General features: G+C 33.6%; 1 protein-coding gene and 1 long non-coding RNA gene across 7 annotated transcripts in view; one reads left to right on the forward strand and one right to left on the reverse strand.

Annotated features, from left to right (window-relative positions):
• CSMD3 (CUB and Sushi multiple domains 3) overlaps positions 1–23,981 on the forward strand; it is a 1,223,593-nt gene that overhangs the window by 206,741 nt on the left and 992,871 nt on the right. Inside the window, exon 1 of one of the 6 annotated variants that reach the window (XM_021090587.1) lies at positions 716–7,687. The exons of the other annotated variants lie outside the window; for them this stretch is intronic. The gene's annotated coding sequence lies outside the window, so the exon portion shown is untranslated. Of the gene's footprint in view, positions 1–715; positions 7,688–23,981 lie in introns of those variants that run through there. 6 annotated transcript variants of the gene reach the window in all.
• The window catches only part of LOC110260422, a 35,703-nt gene continuing 26,048 nt past the window's right edge, over positions 14,327–23,981 (reverse strand). The window contains exon 3 of the long non-coding RNA XR_002343685.1: positions 14,327–20,822. This is a non-coding gene — a long non-coding RNA (uncharacterized LOC110260422). The remainder of the gene's footprint in view (positions 20,823–23,981) is intronic.

Here is a 23,981-nt window from a genome sequence, read left to right on the forward strand (position 1 = left end):
AAAAATATTAAGAGACAACAGTAGATTTAAGTTGGCAAAAGAAAGAATTAGTAAACTAAAAGATAGATCAGTTGAGCTCATCCAACCTGAGAACCAGAGAGAAAAAAATGAATGAACAGCACTTCAGAGATCTATAACACATAATGAAATATTTTAATATAAATTAAAATAGGAATCTTGGAAAGAGAAGGGAGAGGGAAAGTGATATAACATTTAAAGAAATATAACAGAAAATATCTTTCTGAACTTTATGAAAAATATTAATCCACACATTCACCTAGGCACATCATAGTCAAACTGTCAAAAGTCTGAAACAAAGAAACTTGACAGCATACAAGAAAAACAACTCATCATACACAAGAGATCTTCAATATGTTAACTGCTAACTTCTTATCAGAAACCATGTGGTCAAAAGCAATGGTGACACATGTTCAAAGTGTTGAAAGTAAAAGACTGTCCACCAAGAATTTTAATTACTCTATTCCAAAAACCCAAAACTGAGCAATTTGTTATGAGCAGTACTATCTTGAAAAAAAAAAAGACAATAGAAAGTAACTCAGGGGTTCCCACTGTGGTGCAGTAGGTTAAGGACCCAGTGTTGCCACAGCATCAGTGTATGTTGTAGTTGTGGCTTGGATTCAAGCCCTGGCCTAGGAATTTACATATGCTGTAGGTGTGGCCAAAAAAAGGAAAAAAAAAGTAACTCATATCCTCCCCCAAAATAAAAAATATCACTAAAGTTAATTATATACATAATACAAAATACAGTGTAAGTGTATTTTTGTTTGTAATACTTTTATTCTATCTGAAATTTTTGTCTTCTATATGAATTTAAAAACAATTTCATAAAGCAATTAATTTTAAAGCTGTGTTGATGGATTAATAATGTAAGAAGATTTATTTGTATGACAATAATAGCAGAAAGAGAATAGAGAGAATGGAAATTTATTGAAGGACATCTTTCTCATACTACTGAAAATAAATTGGTATTAATCCTAATTAAATTACTTCAAGCTATTAATTTAATCTGCAAAAAGCACTAAGAAAACAAAACATAGAATAAAATAAAAAACACAGGAATTAAAATTGTACATTAGAAAATAAATATTAAGTGCAAAAGACAGCAGTAATAGAAGACTAGAAGAATGATATAAGGCATAAAGAAAACGAGTGTCAAAGTGTCTTGCAAATGCTAAGTTCTCAGTAGTTACATTAACATAAATGGATTAAACACACCAAAAGGCAAAAACAGGTAGAGAGAATTTTTTTAAAAACGATCCAGCCATATGCTGTCTACGAGAGACAGATAGAGTGACTGTAAAAGAACAGAAAAATATATACTATGCAAACAGTAACAAAAAAGCACTAGAATGGCTCTACTAGTACAAAAAATAGATTTTAAAACAAAAAATGCTACTACAGAAAAAAATACATTTTATAACGATGAAATTGTCATAGCCTCAGGAAGAGTTAATAATTATAAATATGTAAGCACCTAACAGCAGAGGCCAGAACTATAGGAAGCAGAAATTGATGGAAGTGAAGGAAAAAATGGACAATATGACAAATTTGGTGACTTTAATGTCCCATTTTCAGTAATGGATAGACCAAATAGGCAGAAGATGAATAAGGAAATAGAAGACTTGAACTATACCATACACCAATTAGACTTGATAGACATGTATGGAACACTCTACTCAATGACAGAAGATATAAACCACTCAGTCATAAATCCTTATAATTATATATATTTGAAAAGAGGGACAAGAGAATTCCATGATGAAGAATAGTCTTTTCAAAAATGGTGCTAGGACAACTGGATATCCACATTCCAAGAAAATGAAGCTTGATTATCACTTCACACTATACACAAAATTAAAGCAAAATGGTTATAAAATGTAAGACCAAAACTACAAAATTTTAGAGGAAAGTGGGAATCAATATCATTGACTTTGAGTTAGGCGATACCTTGTTACATGTGACACTAAAGCAAAAGCACTTATTTTTAGATTATGTTAAAAAAATTCTTACAATTCATCAATAAAATACAAATAACCCAATTTTAAAATGGACAAAGTTTTCAATAGCCATTCTATAAAGAAGATATTAAAATGGCCAATAAATTAAAAAATGTTAGTCATTGGTGAATTGTAAATCAAAACCATATAAGACAACATCAGTAGGATGGTTAAATTAAAAAAACTAACAATAGTTGGTATTGGCAAGGATATGGAGAAATTGGAAAACTTGTACACTGTTGATGCCTGTGTAAAATGTAGCAGCCACTTTGGCAAACAGTTTGACACTTGTTCCAAACCGTTAACATAAAGTGATCATACAATCCAGAAATTCACTCACAGGTAAATATCACAAAGAATGGAAAACAAGTATATAAACAAAAACTGTACACATGCACACTGCAGTACTGTTCAACAATAGCCAAAATGTAGAAAAGGCTCAAATGACCATCAAGTGATGACTGGTTTCTTTTTTTGTTTTTTTTTTTTTTCTTTTTGTTTGGTTTGGTTTGGTTTTTAAGTGATATATCCATACAATGAAACATTATTCAACAAACAAAAAAAGAAACACTGATACTTGTCACAAATGTATGAACCTAGAAAATCTGAAAGCGATATAATTTTTTAATAAAATACCCAGAATAGACAAACTTATAGAAAGAGAATGTAGGTTAGTAGCTGTCAGAGAGTAAGAGAACAGGGATAAGGCAGATGATTCTAAAGAGTTGGGATTTCTTTCTGGGGTGATGAACATTCTGAAATTAGACAGCAGTGATGTTTCCATAACGGTGATTATACTAATAACCACTGAATTTGACACTTTAAAAGGATGATGTGCATGTTACATAAATTATAGTTCAATGAAGGTGTTATTTAAAAAAGAAGCTGTGGATAAGTCATTTTATGTCAAATACATTTTTCCTCCTTTAGCCCTATGGAGAAGTTAATATATATTACCTCTGTAGTTTATAGAGATAAAGAAATATGCAAAAGAAAAGGAATAGAAATAAAAATATATAAATTAAAAATCACTTTAATCACCTTTCAAATTAATGCAGATATAGGTTTCAGCAAATTTGTCTTTTATTTATTTATGTTTGAGTATCATCACTTTTCAAATAGGCTATGGAAGTCCCTGGGATATTTGCCAGGTTTTATAGAAAGAGATAAATATTATTTATTTCTCCTGAAAACTGTATTATAATAGTTATAAATTAGGCAATAAAGGCTTATTGAGAATCCTGAGAACTTGCATTACATTCTAAGCATAAGCTATGCCCTCTGGAAATGTTCAATGTAACAGAAACACACTTCACACATGGTAGTATTTCACAACTTATAATAAGGAACATATGCATGTTAACATTTCATATTTAAACACACATTTAACTGCACTTCATTTTGTTACTATAAGTCTGCATCAAAAAAATCAGTTAATTTCCTTAGAAAATTCAAAAGAATCTCAAATTTCCTTCTGTTACCTGGCAATGAGTTCTCACAAGAGAGAAGTGTTCTTGACACAGTGGAAGAAGACCACATTGTGACAGAGATCTAATCACTTGTCTTTACTATTGCATTAGTATGATTTCTGACTTTCAGATGGGTGAACTTCGGCCATTCTGGCAGCTATCCACAGAAATTTCAGTCACTTATTATAAGTTGTTGGATGCTATAATCCAAGTCCCATAGGTAATACATAGCTAATATATTAAATTACAGTAAATTAAAAACAGTAAATGACTCCTCAGCCTCTACAAAAATATCTGATAATATTTAGAGACACAAATAAAAATAATTCTATTGTACTAATGTTTTACATGTCCCTAAACAAGGCTAACTATAATAACTATAATATGTTGATTTTCTTTTGATACAAATGACATATATTTTCTTTCAATTAGTTTTCATAGTTGTTTCTATATTAAATTTTAATTTTTTTCCTTTTAAATTCATAATGTAGTTACACAAACTTGAGGAAAAGTTCAAACTGCTCTTTTAAAAATATTATGGTATTAATATTTTAATAAAATATGCATTACTATTTTAGTATAATGTATATTTTACCATCTAAAATTGTATATACACACACATACACACACACTGGGTTATTTTTCTCATAAATGGTTATCTTGCTTATCAAATCTAGTATTCAGTGCACATCAAAATCTATCAAAAAAAAGTGCTACTTTTCTGGTGTCAGCATGGGTGCTTTTCTTAAAAAGTCAGTGATGTGTGTCAGAGCACAGGATAGAATCTTCCCACTCAAATTTTATTTTCCTTTTAGAAGTGACATCCCTTCTTTGGAATTGCTAATACTTAATGCTTTAGGAGAAACCTCTTCTATTGAGACATTTTAAAATGTTTTCCTTTCTGAAAAACTGTACTTCCTCACTCCCATTCTGCGACTCACCCTTTTGTACTTGAGATTTTTTTTTTCTGCAAAGACTCTAGGCATCCTAATACATGACATTTACAAACAGCATTCAAAGAATTCATCAGGACAATTACACTTCAGATACATAATCAAGTGTAAAATCTATTTTTTCTTATGTGAGATTCTATAAATTCATTTTGTGAGAAGATATTTGTGACAAAACAGATAAACTATTATTATTTGCTCTTATCTCTTCAGAGGCCCACTGCTAGGTGCCTTTTATATATATGTACTAGGCATGGAGCACATTCCACAAGCTCAGGTGTAAAAGGAAGATGACTTATTTTGCTACTGCTTCCACTGATGGGGCAAAAACTTAATTTAGTTCCTTTATTGACATTTTCTTCATACTTTTCAGAGGATGGGGATAATCGTGAAACATTTTGTTCTTGTACTTCTTATTTGAGACTTCTCAGCACTTCAAAGATTTTCTGCTTCTATTTTGGTTACCATTCCCAGAAGCTTTAAAGAGAATACAAACTACTTAAATGAAGGAAAGAAAAAAGAAGAAAAAGGAGAAAAAGCAAAATTATACAGGCAATATATTAAAGATATTATCCACCATATGTATTATCTGATTTGTTCCTCTCCACAGCCGCTTTGATATTTTTATTATCCACAATTTCCAGGTGAAGAAATAGACTTGAAGAGATTAACTCATTCAAAACCAAAAGGGACAGAAAAAAAGGGAAAATTAATTACAAAGAAATGATACAAATTTGACCTCACCACAAAGCCTCTACTTTTTATAATTCACAAATATCATTTTTTTCTTAGAAAAATAATTTTGAAGTGAGGATAACATTTAAGAGAGTGTATCATTAGATCATCTGTTACTACTTCAACATATGGAAAAATAAATGAGGTAAAATTTGATTCACATATTTGAATATAGGAATTTTGTTTAATAAAATACTTTTTGGACACACAATTTTACACTTAATTAGAAAATACAGGAGAAAAGTTTTTTTTTTCTTGATGTGAAACTATATTAATTACTACTGCAGAAGCTCTTAGAAATTGTCATAGAAAATCCATACCATTACCACACTTGACTTTTATCCATTTCAAGGATACATACATTTCGTATCCTTTCAACACCCCTTCTTCATAATAAAAGTACAGTAATAATAAAAACTTTTACTTTCTTAAGGGTGAACTATTTTAAATTTATGGCCTATAAGGCAATTTCATAAATACGTACTGCAAAAAATAATAAAAGGTTCCTTCTTCTAATTGCATAATGTCACATTTTTAACAAGGAAGATTCATCTGGTGTATAAAGAAATATGCTTTTATACCCCCAAAGCTACTCAGAGACTATAATAAGATAAAAGAAGTATGATTTATACCTTATTCCAAAGCTCCACTTCTTACAATGGAATGTTTAAGCTATTATAATGACTGGGGGAATTAGAGCTGAATATCAGTCTAGCGACTAAAGCAAATTTAGAAGATTTAATCTGAACCTAATATTAAATATTAAATATTTTAGCCATCATTCTCAACTAGGCTTACAAATATTGGCTCTTTCAAAAAAATCTCTGCTTTCATCATATTTTGATTCCCAAATCTGTGTCTCCATGCACAGACAATAAAATATCTTTAGACAGGAATAGCCTCAAATTTCCATCATTTAATCAACAAACCACTTGCCATTTATTGTCAGTCCTCTGTTCTTTCTTTTACTAAAAGAGGGAATTTATGTTTGTTAAATTCCTTTAAACATTTCAGAATCAGCTGCCCTAATCTCCAAAAGATTGCCAAGTAGAATTTTGACTGGGATTCCATTAAATAGGTAAATCAATTTAGAAATTTTTTTAACTGAACTGAATTTTTTCAATCCAAGAACATAGTATATCACACCATTAATTCTTTTAAAGTTTCTCTCATTGACACTGTGTAGTTTTTCTGAACAGAAAACTTAGACATCTTTATTGTACATTAGGTTTTCTATGATTAATAAGTGTTTTACTTCTTTATTTACAATCCTTATATCTTGACCAGTTACTACTGCTGGTATTTTTTTTTCCCAAGCCATTTTTTTTCTAAGTCCAAGATGTCTAACTTCTCTGAAATGGCATCCTATTAACAGAGACAGGATTTTCCTGGGGACCCCCGTTCTCTGTAACTGCACCCTACTACCTCAGGCAGTATTCTCCTGAGGAACATTTCTCTCTGTAACTGTATCCCATTACCTCACGCTGTATTCTCTTGAGGAAGATTTTTCTCTGTAACTGCACCCCACTACCTCAGGCTGGATTGCTCTGGAGAACCTAGTTCTCTTGTAACTGCATCTTGCTACCTCAGGCAGGATTCGCTTGATGAACCCCCATTTTCTAATTGCACCCCCACTATCTCAGGCAGAATTCTCCCTGGAATCTCGTTCTCTGTGTCTATACCCTGCTAACTCAGGCAGGATTCTTCCAGGAAACATGCTGAGAGTTGGTGCTAGTTGTCACCTGTCGGCTATGAGCTCAGCAGGCCAAGTACCCGTATGTGACCTCTCCAACATGACAGCCTCAGGGTACTGGACCGCTAACCTGGCAGCCAGATGTTATAAGCAACTGGAAAACACTGCCTTTTGTGTTTTAGCCTCAGAAATCACGCAGCATTGTCTTCACCTCATTCTATTGTTTACAATCCAGAGTAGCAAATCTGCCCAGATATAAGCATAGACTTTACTTGTTATTAAGAGGAGTATCAACTAATTTGTTGCCATGTTTAAGATTGTCTCAGTCCACAATCCGGCCCCAAATTATTTACAGTGCTCCACCATGCAAAATGTATTCACTCTAAAAACTCCACTAAAGTTCCCATTATTACATTATTAGTCTCAGACGTGATGTCCACCATCTTGACGTTTAAACCCAGTGCTCTTGAAGATGAGGTTACTCAGGCATAGTTTCGTGAGTAAAATAATTCCTCTGGTTCTGGACACTATGAGCTATAGAGACGAGCTATCTACTCCCCCTCAAACCCACCCCAACACACGTAACATACAGCAGTAGGATAAACAACAACTAACTGCAAAAACCAAACCTGTTAAACAGTGGCGGGAGGAGCTTCCTGCGAGGGACTTGCTGGCCAGGCGGCAGCAGCAAAGCGGAGACCTGTCGGTGCTGCGGCCCCTGAGGGTCCAGTGCTCCGCTTGTCTCAGCGCAGCGCGCCGCCGGGGCAGGTGTGAGGTGGAAGGAGGTGCCAGGTGTTGACCGCGGTTCCCCAGAGACACAAGGTGAGACCTGAGGGCTGCATTTAATCCGGAGCACCCTGGTTAAGGACCGTGTGGAGGTCTGGGGGTGGGCTCTAGAGGTGCGGGAGCGGAGAGGCAGAGGGGCGTCGCGGGGTTGGGGAGGCGGGAGCCGGAAGGCTAGCAGGCGATTTCAAGGGCCCTGGCCTCTGAGGTCGCGCCGTCAATGAGGGGTGAGGCCAGAACCTGGCGGCTTCAGTGGGGAGCCAAGCACAGGCCTCACCTTAGGGGTTGGCAATTGTGGCAGGTACCCTAGAGCCTCCCTTGACTTCTGGGAACCAGAACTTCTTCCCAAGGATTTGCTTCCAGGGCTTTCTTTAGGCTTTTTGACTGCTGCCTGGGAAATCTGAGGTGGCTGGAGGGAGCCGGCAAGAGTCTGGAGTGGCAGCTGGCCTAGTCAGTACCCCTGGTAATGGGGAGAGGTGATATCTGACAGAATATTTAGGATTAGCGTTCAGTATTGGAAAATAAAAGAGCAAAGACCAGCACTCTGAGCAGAAAGGAGAATGCACTGTAATAAACAGTGGTTGTAAAACTTTGAACATTTACACCTAATGGGGAAGGCGGAGTCGACCAGGCAGAAATTCACAGGACAGCAAAACGTGAGAACACACCAAAGCTCACTGAGGGAGGATCATTTTGTAGTGAAAGAACCTGAGGCCCAGAGCTGTGAAGTGACTGGCTCAAGAGCATGTGATTAGTTTGAAGATCATGTTGGTGTTATAATTGAGGGAGAGGCATTGTCGGTGTAGTGATTAAAGATAAGGCTCTGATTGAATACCTTCATCCGTCGTTTGTTGCCATGTAACTTACCCTTTGTGTCCCCGTTCTTCCCAGATAATGGATGTACTAATGCCTGAGGGAGTTATGAGAATTAAATCAAGGTGTGGGCAAAATAGACCAAGGAAGTCTGATATGTATATTAACTGCTGGATAAATAATGACTGCAATGGATTGTAGTCTGAATGCTGTTGGTCCATAACACTGACATCCTAGTCTTTGAGTTGGTTGAAGTTGTCGTTCCCAGGATCCGAAATTTATGGTGATGGAGGAAGGACCTAGACCTTGTGAATTAACTTCTGAGAAGAGAATGACACAAGTGAATCCTAGTTGATATAAGTTACACCAAACTATTAAAAGCTTAAAAGGACAAAGGTGGACCATAGTTAAGTCTCTTTAATTTAGAAAATGGAACTTTTTGCTTAAATTCTTAATACGTAGATTTTTTAAAGGGAAGAATTGTGTTGTTCTTTGAAATCATTTTATATTTAAGTCTTTTTCTAGCAATGTTTGAGGATTATAAATAGAATTACTGCTGTGTTGTACATTTGCTGAAATTATACTTGGAACAGAGGTAAAGAACTGTGTGGAACAGCTTCTGTGCACCAGTGTGCACAAGCATGCAGTCTAGGTAATTGGATTATGAGCAGGCTAGAATGAACTGTGTTATTAAAGTAAATGTTTCACAAAAAAGAGTAAATGTTGCACAAAGAACAGATTTTGTGGAACAGATTTTGTTGCACCAAAAAAAAAAAAAAAAAGAAGAATGTGCTGGCTCAACTCTGCAGTTCAGCTAGCACATTATCTTCCAAAGACCATAAGGGTAAATGTTTTGATAGACATTGCTGCAGTTTGGCAATAATGCTATAAAGCTATAATACTCTTTCAGTTATAGAGTTCACTTTGCCCTTCAAGATAGTTTAAGAGCATGAAGTGACAGTTGATAAACATTAATACAGGCTCAAGAGACTTGAATCCCAGGCCCAGCATGGTAACTAGCACATAACCACCTTGGTTTTCACATCTTTAAAATAGGATTGAAATCTGGATACCTTACCGTCAGAGGGCTTGCTAGGAAGGACAGATAAAATAATGCCCAGGAAAGGATTCTGAAAAATGTAATGAATTGTGCAAAGTTCAACTCTTAACAACTCCTAGGAAATAATAATAAAGTGCCTTAACATAGTTGCAGCCCTATATAGCTTACTGAAGAACTTTGTCAGGAAAATGCAGATTGAATGTTTTGTTACTGCAGCAACTGTACATTTAAATTAAGCATCACTGTGACCTGTGAAAATTATTTGGAGAAATTTTTTTTTTTTTTTCATTTTAGGGCCACACCTGAGGCATATGGAAGTTTCTGGGCTAAGGATCGAATCAGAGCTGCAGTGGCCGCCTTACACCACATCCATGGCAACACCAGATCAGAATCTCATCTGGGACCTACACCACAGCTCAACGCAACTCTGGATCTTTAACCCACTGAGCAAGGTCAGGGATTGAACCTGCATCGTCAAGGATACTAGTTGGGTTTGTTATTGCTGAACCACAACAGAGTCTCTCAGAATTTTGTTTTATAAAGAATTTAGAGAATCTGCCACAATATATTTTGGTTATTCTTATCTTAAACCTACTTAAAGGGGAAAAAGAAAGTACTATGGAAAAATTGATTCCAATATTCTCGTCAATGAAAAACAAAACTAAAAATATAAACAAGGCAGTGTAGATCTATTTTTAACTGGATGAGCATTTACAGTAAAGACTTTTTTCTCCCTTTTAATGTTTTTGTTTTTTTACTACATGAGCATGTGGTAAAATTAGAATGTACAAAAATTACTAATGGAATGGTTTATCTGTGACTGGAATCAATTCCTTTTAAGTGGTTAAACCACTTAAGAGTTATAGTTTCTCCTTAAAACTCAAGAGTTTTAGAACCTTTAAAACTTAAATGACATCATTACTGGGCAATACCTTGTAATTGTAAAAATCACTCCTAGTGTTGAGCACATACTGTAAGCCAGGCACTGTCACCTGCACTTTACATGCATTTTGTCTATATGATAACCCTAGGAAGTAGGTAGTACTAATATTCTCATTTTAGAAAAGAAAAACTGAGGTTAGAGGTTAGTAATTCACCCAGTATGCCAGTTTATTAAGTTGCTGGACAGGATTAGGACTTCTAAGTTCCTGCCTGTAAATACTACTGTATATCTAACTGTGACAGATTATGTAATTTATTTTAGCGAATGTTTTCTTATGTGTCAAATGGAGATGATAGAACCTCCTATGGTTCTTCCAAGGATTAAACTAGATAACCTAAGGTATCTAAAACCCACAAGGCTTAAAATTTTATAAGGGTATATTGTGAATGGTTAGCCTACATAGAAAGACTGCTTCATTTTTTTTTATTATGCATTGCCAATTTTTAAAATCATTTTTTTTAAATGAACAATGGTCAGGTTTTTTCTTCTCTTTTTCTCTAATTTCTCATGGATTAAAGGAATTACAGTTGAAACTTCCTAACTTTTAAGAGACAAAGTTGCACAAAGAAAAGCCTAGAACAAATGGCTTCATTGGTGAATTTTACTAAATACTTAGGGAAAAATTTCTAATCCTGGGAGTTGCCACTATGGTACAGTGGGTTAAGGATCTGACTGCAGTGGCTTGGGTCACTGCTGAGCTGTGGGGTTGGTCCCCAGCCGGTGCAGTGAATTAAGGATCTGGCATTGCTGCAGGTCACAGCTACAGCTTGGATTTGATCTCTGGCCCAGGAACTTTCATATGCTATGGGTGCAGCCATCCCGCCCCCCAAAAAGAAGTCACAACTGTTCCAAAATATAGATAGGGGAAACACTTCTCAACTCATTCTGTGAGGCCAGTGTTACCCTGATACCAAAATCAAACAAATATTTCACAAGTAAAGCACAGACCAGTATATCATGAAAATAGATGTGTGAACATTGACTTAATTTGAAAAGATAAAATATAAAAATTTAAATTTAATAAACCTAAAAATAAATTGAGCTTCTGTTGGTTTCATGGATTTTTTTTTCTGACTACTTTTTTTTTCTTAATAGACTCTTGAGGATAAAGTTTTTGTTTTGAGAATGATAAGTTTAACATTTAGTGTTTACCCATTCCCAAATTAGATCTAAATAGTGATCTGGAGTTGCTAAAATTTGATATAGAATATGTCTGGTTCTGTTAAATGGAATATTTTGTGTTCAGTTGACGTCTCATGTATATTATTAAATATATGGTATTTAATTTTTTCTGTCTGGCTTTTTTCACTTAACATAGTAAATAGTGTGTGGTTGGGTGTTTTTTCATTCTGACTGTATTTGTATTTTAATTAGAGTTTATAGACTGCAGTGAACTTAATATCTCTGTAGTAGGGTTAGTATCTACTATAATCTTATACCATCATAATAATTGTATTCTATTTAGAGTTTCCTTCTTTTCTGAACTCTTTCAGAGGAAGGACAATTTTTTTTTTTTTCATTTTGTCTTTCCATTCCAATTTGATCTTCCACCTTATTTGTAATTTTAATTCAATTCATAATTAATATTCTATGTAGTTTATGAGTATAAGTTTAAGAGAATCTGGATACTGAATATAATTTTAGCTTCAGGGCATAATCTATTTTTAAAAGATACACTTTTTTACTTTAAAGTCCAGAATTTATTAAAAGGAATATAAGGATTACCTTTTTTTTTTTTTTTTTTTAACTTCTCAGGGCCATGCCTGTGCCATATGGAAGTTCCCAGGCTAGGGATTGAATCGGAGCTACAGCTGCTGGCCTACACCATAGCCACAGCAACAAGGGATCTGAGCCATGGCTGTGACCTACACTGCAGCACACAGCAACACCAGATCCTTAACTCATTGAGCAAGGCCAAGGATCCAACCTGCATCCTCATGGATATTAGTTGGGTTCATAACCGGCTGTTCCACAACAGGAACTACTTTAAGGATTAAGACTTTATGGAGTTCCCATCCTGGCACAGCAGAAAAGAATCTGTCTAGGAACCATGAAGTTGTGGGTTGGATCCCTGGCCTCGCTCAGTGGGTTAAGGATCTGGAGTACCATGAGCTGTGGTATAGGCTGCAGATGTGGCTCACCTCCGATCCTGTGTTGCTGTGGCTGTGGTGTAGGCTGGCAGCTGTAGCTCCAATTTGATGCCTAGCCTGGGACCCTCCATATGCCACGGGTTTGGCCCTAAAAAGCAATTAAAAAAAAAAAAAGATTTTAATGACACAATGGCTTCAGCCATGATATTGTTCAGAAATAAATTGGAGGTACATAGTCACAGATATATGAGTAATTACTCATTGAATATGGCTTATCAATTTATACATATGAATTTAATTAAATATGAGTGTCAATTGGATATTATCATTTTGATTCAATATAATTTCAAATGTTACTGACTTATTGACATAACTTTTGGTATTGATTTTTATATATTATATATAATTTCATTTTTGGTAATAAGAGGATTAAGCCTCACAAAATTCTGAAAATAACAAGAAAGAACCTGTGGGTATCAATTATTAAAACTTTTTTTTTTTAACTTTCGTACCTGCAAAATCTAACTGAACTTTAATCTGACTTTTTAAAATATTGCTAGGGAAGTGAGTAAAAGGATAAAAACTAAAATGTTCCACCTACATAAAAAATAATGTTACAAAACATTAGATCTGTTGCAGTTGGAAACTCATTTGGAAACTTTCAGTAGAGTTTCCCAGACTGTTTCTTTGTTATTAGTTTGGGTTGAGTTCTTATGAGAGTGGTGTTCATGAAAGAGCCAATGAGCCAACAAATGACACAGGTGACCAAATACCTTAGTGAAGGCAAGGTATTTGATTACCTTAAAAGTTATTCTCTGACACCCTGGACATTACTCCTATAATAGAAAGTTGATACCAAAAATATTGATTTGGTAATGACTAATTTTTATTTTTAACCACATGAAAGGTTCAAAATTCAGGTTTTTACTTTCACTTTTCCTTCTAGTCTGCCCAGATCCTTGCCATTCAAAATATGGTTCATAGAATCAGCAGCACTATTATCACCTGACAGCAAATTAGAAATGAAAATATCAGTCCTCACCTCAACTTACTGAATTAGATTATACATTTTAATATATCACCAAATAATTTTCGCACATACCACAATATGAGAAATCTTGGTTTTGATAGCTTAAGGACATCTCCAAACAATGAAAAAGATAAAAGAAGAGAGTTCCTGTTGTGGCTGAGCGGGTTACCAGCCATACTAGTATCCACAAGGATATGGGTGGATCCCAGGCCCCACACAGTGGGTTAAGGATCCCGCATTGCTGCCAGCTGTTGTGTTGGTTGCAGTTGCAGTTCGGATCCTGTGTTGCCATGGCTGTGATGTAGGCCAGGAGCTACAGCTCCAATTTGACCCCTAGCCTGGGAACCTCCATATGCCACGGGCACGGCTCTAAAAAGACAAAAAACAAACAAAAAAAGAAAAATAGATAAGTAAATTTTTCCATGGATAATTTTTTATAACAAACTCAAAATTAACATTGATCACAATAAATAATGACATTGCCAAAACTAAACTGAATTTGGTTTCATTTGAAACTATTTTCCACAAAAGCATTCTTGAGACATCATTTCTCAACAGAATTAACCATAAATGCGCTTACATTATATTACACTAAAGTGCGCTCTTTTTTTTGTCTTTTTAGGGCTGCACTTGTGGCATATGGAAGTTCCTAGGCTAGGGGTCAAATTGGAGCTGCAGCTGCTGGCTTACAACACAGCCACAGCAATGCAGAATCTGACTTGTGTCTGCAGCCTACACCAAAGCTTACAGCAACGCCAGATCCTCAACCCACTGAGAAGGGCCAGGGATCGAACCTGTATCCTCATGGATAATAGTCAAGTTTGTTACTTATGAGCCACAATGGGAACTCCCTAAAGTGCACTCAGTGCCTGTGCTGTCATCTTATGAAATGAAATGCTTTTGGATAGATGCATTTTCATGATCTAATTTTTTTGACTACTGACAAATATCCTCAAATAATTATTCAGTATAAGAAAAAAGTTATGAAACAAATACCTTTTGTTTCTATATAGCGAGGATAGAAAAATTGTTGACAACAGTGATCTAGCTATAGGAAAATGGTTAAATATTTATAGTTTACTGACAAAGACTAATTTATGTGATGAATCATGACTGTGATGAGTTTAGGAAATGCTTATATTGTTTATGTTGAGTAAAAGAGAAGGATGCAAAATTATTTTAGAAATTCTAAATATGCCCACATGCAGGTATGTATATATGCATACTCAAAGAAATACAAAGTTGAAATAGAGTTAAGGAGATACAACTATTGTGCTAGTTTCTGGGGTTTTTTTAATATGACTTTTATATTGATGAAAATGAACAGAGGTGGCAAGTAAAAAGGACAGATTTGTATATTGAAGTGTGCAATTAGGCTTATTGTAAATCATGCCCATATTAAAAAAATTAACTTAATCTGAAGGCGATAAATGAGGATAGCATAGAAAATATAATAATCTCAGATTATTGCATTTGCATTGCATTTTCTGGAAATTGGATCAAAATATCTACGTTCTTATAATCCTTTGATTGTAATGGCACCTGCCCTTAATTTTAAACACGTGGTTTCTGCATCTCTACTTGAATGACTCTGAGAGTGTATCAGCAGATTTAATCACATAAGAGGAAGCTGGGCAAACACAAAGACAGGTGAAAAATTCTAAAACTGAAAGGAAGATTGCAGATCATTTTAACCAATCCTGTAATTTTACAAGGGATGAAACTGAAGTTCAGAGATGCTAATTGATGTTAAACTTACTCTAATTAAGGCAACAGATGTTACCCTTATCTATCTAGCACTTGCTACAGGCAGTTTTAAAACATCTGGCAATTGAGACAAACTATTTAATGGAAGTCTTCACTAGAAGTTCTGCTAGTTATTAATTTCTATCCATCTATTAATTAAAACATCAGAAGCTAAAGGACTGAGAACCTGGTATTTCAACATCTCAGAGACGTACTTTTAAGGATTTAATTAATTTACCAATCTCTTGATGATTTTCCTCTCAGCAGTAGGTTCTATTGCTGGACGTGGTGGACACGGTGGGAAATCAAGCAGTCACAATCCTTATCTTCATGTGGTTTGGAATCTAGTGAATATAGATGTAGACTCTTGTTCACAGTTACTAATAGGCCAGTAATATAGATGTGGAAAATACAAGTGTGATGAGTATTATCCAGACAAATTATATGGCACCACAGTATATGTAGCAGTGGCAGGTAATCTACCTAGGGCTGGAAGTGATGAAGGAGCAGAAAACATTGAGAGAGAAAACTCAAGAGCAAAGATTCAGCAACAAATTAGGCAAATGACGTATCAGACATACTTAGAGTTTACAAAATCTAAAAAAAAAAAAATAGGAAAATTTTTGTAAGAATTATACACTTAATCATATTTCTTCCATTACTTGGCCAAACTTTGGTTACTTTTTTTCTTAACTCACTCTTTTGAAGATTCTATGAACTCAGGTTATGTTTGCCGTGCTATTTGGTTATATGTCCATGTTCCTAGGATGTTATCTAAAATATACTGAGCTCTTCATAAATGAATACAGAGTAAGCAGTGAGTACGATTTTTCACTGACAGAGGTGTGCAAAAGACTTACCTTTTAAAAATTTCTTCTTAATTGAACTTGATTTTTATTTTGTGTCCATAATTGTTGCCAATTTCACTTCAGCTATTCTATGGTCTTCACATTCTTCAAGTCTAATACTTTATATTTAAGCCATTGAGTCATGTATGTATACATGTCGCTGATAGAAAATTCATTTACCACTTAATAGGCCCTTTAGAACCAGTGGCCTTCTGTTCTCCAGTCATGTGTTGTACATGTGCGTTCATACCTTGGTCTCACTTGCTATTCGGATTTATGCAACCTTCCCAATCTGTCATCTCACTACTCTATATGTGGCTGTGCTCAATAATCATTTCATAATTTTATTCTACCCATAGCTCATGGATCTCTCTGATACCATTTCATAAGACAGCTTATCTGACTGTATATAATTCTGTACTAATTTCTCATTCAGGTTTGGGATAGGTAAGTTTGAGAGAAGAAAACCCAGTTAAGACAGGTATTCCTTTTGCTTCTAGGATAAGTTTTATTAAATGTATCTCAATTATAACTTGATATTAACATCATTAATAAGTGTTACCAGGATACCTGTAGACATAGCTGTAGACCTGTATACCTGTAGACGTAGCTAACAACACTCATTTTAAAAAAACAGTTGGATATTTGACACTCTCAGAGAAAAGAATTAATCTCTCCTATCTGGCAGAGGGGCCCTCATTTTGAACTAATTCATTTAAGGCAACTTGATAGATCAGAAGTATCCACAGTATTTGTGCACATTAAGAAAGTAGCAAATAAGAAATTTTCCTTCATTACATCTTTAAACAGAACCTCCATTAGAAATAAACCCTGAGATAACATCTAGAGAAGAGATTCACAGCTAGCATACATTATACTTTACTGTGTTTCAGTGGTTTTTCAGAGGTATCTTGAATCCAAATATAACTTCATATACATTGGAACAAGAGGAATCTGATATATTTGTCAAATTCTAAGTTCTCTACTATTGCTCTTTATTTATCATTCATAAGATATTACACAACATTAAAAGGAGGAGATAGACCCATTAGTAATATAAGAAGAGAGTAGGAATGATTAAGTTCTTAAATTTGCTGTTTATGTGCTTGGATATTTAAGTGGTGGAGAATCTATTTATTTTTTACATGAATAGGTCCTCAATATATGGAATAGGAAGAAAATGTTTCAGGACAGTAATACATGATTATTCATATACATGGCTTAATGTTTAAATTGACATATATTTGATAAATGAATGAAAGAATGACATTATATATAGACATTAAATATTTAATAATTTTGAAATAAGTACATAAAGATGTTTTAAAATTCTAATACTATTGAAATATTTTGAAACTTCTCCATTCTAGCATATATTATAAAAACCAAATGAATAATACAACAATAAAGGCTAATCTTTATTTTTTCCAAGTGTCATTAAGTTATTTCTACAACTTCACTAGAGCAAGTATCATATAATTTCATTACCCTCTATAAAGCTGCTTGACTGGAATTCTTCCAGAATAACATTTGCACATCATGAAGCACTAAATAATCAGTAAAAAAATAATTGAATTTTTCACACCTTTTTGCTATCTTTGGGAGATCAGGAGACAGAGTTTAGTGTACATACCAACAGAATACATGGGAGGCCCACAGGAGAACTCATATATGAATGAATATGGAACCAGCCATGTGGTTGGACTGTTTCTTTTCAAAAGAGCAAAATAAAGTGTTATATTTAAAAAGTAAATTTCAAATCATTTTCATGACATTCTTTGATTATGGGGATTGGGACAAAGCACTATGGGATCATATATCAAGTTTATTTTTGTAACTTCTACTATTATCCTAAACATAGCCCTATAATTACCAGTCATATGGAGATATGGATGTGGAATTTGGAGAGTGAAAAAATTAAATATATAATGGCCAAATCAAAAGAATCCAGAAGTTTTTAAAGAAGATAAAAATACCTTTTTTATCTAAAAAATCATAAAATGACAAATTATAACTTATTATATTAACAACCAATATAAAAAATATATCACAAGAAAAAAGAGGCCAAAGATACCATGGTAACACAGAATTGTGTCAGACGGGTGGCTTTAGAAAATGACCTAAGAACATAGACAAGGTGAAAGATAATTTTTACCAGGAGCTTTCAATATCTAGTAGTTATAACAGAAAATTTGGGGTAATTTGCATTAAGTTTGTATTCTGTTGTCACTATTATTAAACTAGCATTCTGTAAGAGTTGCTAGAGAAGATGTGGGTACGAATTGATGCCTGATACTAATAAAGTTTTATTTCTTTGTAATTAATGAAGTTGCTTCCTGGTAAATATCTTAGTCTCTTGTGAGTTAATTAGTGCCACCAATTCTTTGTGCATATGGCCTGCTCTGGTCTGTTGAAAAGATAAGGCAAATGTCCTGGCGTGGACAGCCTTGATGGCTTCTCCTCGATGGCATCACAATTTTCTGCTTGCTTCCTGTTACTAGAGTGATTACTGTAGAATTATTCCACAGTGCCTGATCTTCTTTTACAAGACTTTCTATTATTAATCTAAATATTTTTGTCTTTCTTCTCCTTTACCTCTTTTTAAAGAAGAGGGTGAAATTAAATGAAAAGAAATTAAAGTTAGTGGGAAGTATATAGATTAGGAAGAGACCAAGGTCAAATCACTTTGCTTATTTTTAAACCCCAATTCTATGTTTTCCCTTTCTGTGTAAACCAAAATGAGCCCAGTAAAATAGCTAACTTGATGAACGAAAACATATCGATAAAATTTGGTGGGATCAATCCCATGAAGTTAATAATACCAATATTCTATATGTGGTATAGTTGTCAATGTATTCCCTAAATGTGTTTAATTAGATCTGTCTAGTATCCCTAGGGAATATGGAGGGAAATTATTATATATATTTTAAAGATGAAGAAACCATCTCAAAAAGGTATATCTTTTCCACAAGCGTCAAAAAATCTGCTCTGAGGTCAGGAATAGAAATTATAAGCTTCTGAATCTCAGCATGGTCCTTATCTTTTTTCCCATATATTGCTTGCTTCTGATAATCTAGAATCTTATTTTGAGCAGTGAGCTATGTGCTGACAATAAGGAAAAAACATTTTGTACTTTCTAACAATCAGTAGTGCATGAGTTAATTTCAAGTAAGGCGTTATAGAACATTAACTGGAAAAACCAACAGTGGCCAGAGAAACTAACCTAGATGTGGACCATATGTGTGATGGAAATGACTCCAGGTCAAACATCTGCTTTTTCAGGAAGATTCATAAATGCCATCTGTGGAATTGATTTATGAATTACAAAGATAAGATTGCAATGTACAGTTATATATGTTTTATCTAAAAACAGAGACTTTTAAATCATACTGTGGTGCTATTAATTCCTATGGATTCTACAATTGATAGGAGCAGAGATATTAGTATCCATGCAATATTTTTAATGTAAGGGTTTATCTACATTAGGCTCAGATACTACTCTAATGAGGGTAATATATATATTTTTTATTAAGAACTAAAAAAAAAGATGAAACACAGTAATAACATAATACTAACCTGGTAATTTTTGTTTGTAGACTCCCAGGCACAAAATCATATTTGCCTTTCATTCTCTTAAGTTTATTTTTCTAAATTGTATATTTACTTGTCTGACATTCCACCTAGGGGTTTCAGTAGTATGCTCTCTAAGTAATTTGTCTGTGTAATTGATTGTATTGTTTTTAATATAGTAAAATATTATAAAATAGTAATGTATTTCTTAATATATCAGAAATAAACTAGACTATGCCTCTTGAAAACTGCTTTGACTACTTAGTATATTTAGATTAATTTCACCAATGTGATAGTAGAGATTAGAAATCTGACTAGTATAAAAGAGGGAAAAAACAATGAGTTAAGATAACATCTAGGACATTTATGGACAATAGAAGAATCCATACACACAAAATTAAACTTTTTCTGAATGCTCTCCCTAGTTGTTTTCAGTTAACTACTTCATGAAACTAGTTTCACCTGTGTCCTCTCCAATCCATTTTACCTGCTTCAGTGATTCATTTAGATAATTCTAGTGTATTAGGTAACAACTTTGCTTTTCCATGCCTTCTTTGGGATTAATATACAGGTTTAACACATTGTTGGAAAAGAGGATGCTATTTAAGACCAGAACTCATCATTTTTATAGTTCTCATATTGAGCAGATTCATAATAAGAATAAAACGATAAAATAGTAATGTATTTAGTAAGCTCTATATTGCTGAGATAGAAAAACTTCACCTTTGAGGCTGAATTTTAAGTAATTGCATATAGATGTTGATATTCCATTTCAACAATCAAATAAACCTTAATATCACTAAGCAGTTTCATTCCTTTTAGATCAAAATAAGAATCAAAAGTAAATGAGACAGGAGTTGTGGCACAGCAGGTTAAGAGCCTGACACAGTGTCTGTGAGGATGCGGGTTCAATTCCTGGCCTTGTTCAGTAGGTTAAGGATCCAGCATTTTGCGAGCTGTGACGTAGTTCGCAGATGTGGCTTGGACTGGTGTGGCTGTGGCTGTGGTGTAGGCCTGCAGCTGCAGCTCCATTTTGACCCCTGGCACAAGAATTTTGATAACCTGCAGGTGTGGCTGTAAAAGAAAAAAAAAATTGAAAAAAAAAAAGTGAATGAGACAAAACCAGAATTTAAGGAACACATTCTACAGTGGAGCTAAAACTTTGTCATTGTATACACCAAATGTAGTACTTTACGTATGTGAGAAGAGAGAGAAATAAATGTGTTGTTGTCAGGAAGTATAAGGCTTTGATTGTAAATGTCAATACATGGAAATATTAGCTAGTTCTTGTTTGATGACTGAGTAGGTTATTGAAGCAAAATAGAGATGGAATGATGACTTTCATTAATAGGCTAGTACCAAAAAAAAAGAAAGAAAGCAAAATTAGTATGAATCAAAATTACATTAAATATTTGAAGATTTTAATAAAGTAGAAGCTATAAGAATATAAATCAGAGTCCAGAGAAAATATATTTTGTCCAAAAGCAAAAGCTTCCAGATTTCTTGTGAAAATTCCAGATAGGTCTTTGAAAGCATAAAATTGTGGGGCATCTATCCAATAGGAAATAAATGGTATCACCACTTATTTGGGGATAATTTTTATTTTCTTCTCATTCTGAGGATTTTTGCTCTTTCCTTGAATTTCTTCCTTGGGATTACTTGTATACTTGCCTGCCATTATTAATTAACAGAAGACAATACTATTGCCTATTAGTAGTAGTATGAAGACTTAGTGGTAAAAACACATCTTTTTACCTTTGTATTTTCTATTTTATACCAATATGAAAATAATACATGATTATTCATATACATGGCTTAATGTTTAAATTGACATATAGTTGATAAATGAATGAATGACATTATATATAGACATTAAATATTTAATAATTTTGAAATAAGTACATAAAGATGTTTTAAAATTCTAATACTATTGAAATATTTTGAAACTGCTCCATTCTAGCATATATTATAAAAACCAAATGAATAATACAACAATAAAGGCTAATCTTTATTTTTTCCAAGTGTCATTTTTTCTTGAGTGTTTTATAATCATTAATCCTTTTAATATTATTTACACTCATATTAGACAGAAACTACTGCCATCTCCATTTTATGAATGAGGAAACTAGGACATAGAGAAGTTTGTAATTTTTCGAGGTCACAAAACTAGAAAATTGTAGAGCTCACGTTTGGTGATATTATTAGGTTCTAGAGCTCAAGACTTAAAAATTATAGTAGACTGAAATTAAGTTATTATAAACTTCATACAGGTAGCAGTAAAAATCTGTTTTGCTTTTTCAAAAAAAATAGCACTTAGAAAGTCTTGAATAAATATTAAAATAACATTTAATAAAAGAAACTATTAGAAAAATATAAAAGATTAATATTAAAAACATTTTTTAGTAAGTGATGTCAGGAGGTAGTAAACAGGAAGAGCATGATCTCAAAAATGGTTCTTTATTTCTATAATAACTCCCCAAAGTTAAGCTTATCTTAAAGCAATATTGCACATAACATAAAAAAACACAGAAGAAGCAGAAGTAGTATGTGAAAATTCAAAACCACGAGAACAGTTGCATTGGGTGATCCTGTTTCTTTCAAAGTATGTCACTTATAAAACCATGGAGTACTTACCAAAATGAAATTCACAACTAAGTCATATGCTTGATTAATTTTAAAAAAGGTCAAATGAATTATTTCAATATGAGTTGCTTTGAAATATTTCCATCAGGAAAAATGGTATCAAAGCAACACTAATTTTGAACTTCTAATATGGAAGGTATATTTAGCATTCTAATTTGTAACATATATTTTATAATAAAGTAATTCAGGCATATAAAGTAACCATGTACAATTCTTATCTATGTGGTGATGATAAATGATAGTTATTTCTCTTCATGTAATTCTCTAGTCATTTAATTTTTTGTAAATGTTATATTTTGAAAATTTTATTCTTTGTACTTAACAAATTATTTTCTTTTAATATTTAGAACTTGTTTTCTTGAAATGGTGCTTTTAGTATGTGTTTTGATATTGCTCATAACTGTTAGTGGATATCTTATCAATATGTTCCAAAGACACATAGACACATATGATAGTTTCTGTTTTCAGTCTTTCTAAAAGCAGATATTAGAAGAAAAAGAATTATCTTGCCTGTTCTTTTGAATAGGGATTATTATTTTGAGATTTTTTCCAACAAAGTTATTTTTAAAGTATTTATTAAAAATTAATAGGATATTTAGAAGGCAGTTGCAAGATAATTTTGAGTCTTTCTATCTTGCTGTATATTAAATAATTTTTTGGAAGTAAGTTCAAACTTACAGAATAGTGGCAAAAATAAAAAGAGTCATATAACTTATATCCAGTTTGATCGGTTATCATCATTTAAGACTGCTTTATTTGTCTTAGCCTTTGTGTGCGTGTGTATTTTCTCCTAAACCATTTGAGGATAAATTAAAAACACTGTGGTTCCTTACCCTTATTTTTCAGTATATATTTCCTTAGGGATGTTTTCTTGCATAATCAGAGGGCAGTTTTCAACTTCAGTATATTTGACATTGGTACAATAGTATAGTATTTTTATATTTCAATTTTATCTGTTGACACAATGATATTCTTCATTGATTTTTTATTATTTATCTCTGGTACAAAATCAAACATGCTGCCAGGCACCACATTTATTTGCCATGCCACCAGTTTTCTTAACTCTTTAATACTTCCACAGACTTGCATTGTCTTTTAGGACATTGATATTTTTAAAGAATACAGTTCTCCCACTTCCTGCTCTTCAAAAAATAGAGTACAAACTATAATGGGCTTGTCTTATGTTTCTCTTGATTAGGTAGAGGATATGAATTTTAAAAGGGAGTATCTTCAGGTGATATTTGATTCTTCTAAGACTTCTACATGCAAAGGCATGTAATGTACGTGAGTCTCCTACTTGTGATGTTTATTTTGATTACTTGGGCAAAGTGCTGTCTGATTCTCCACTGTATATTTACTGCTCTTTCTCCCTTTGCAATTAATAAGCCAAGGGGGAGGGGGAGGGAGTGGGGTGGACAGGGAGCTTGGGGTTAATAGATGCAAACTATTGCCTTTGGAATGGATTAGCAATCAGATCCTGCTGTGTAGCACTGGGAACTATATCTAGTCACTTGTGATAGAGCATGATAATGTGAGAAAAAATAATGTACACATGTCTGTGTAACTGGGTCACCATGCTGTACACTGGAC

This window comes from Sus scrofa, chromosome 4, assembly GCF_000003025.6.
Source record: "Sus scrofa isolate TJ Tabasco breed Duroc chromosome 4, Sscrofa11.1, whole genome shotgun sequence".
Classification (NCBI taxonomy): Eukaryota; Metazoa; Chordata; class Mammalia; order Artiodactyla; family Suidae; genus Sus; species Sus scrofa.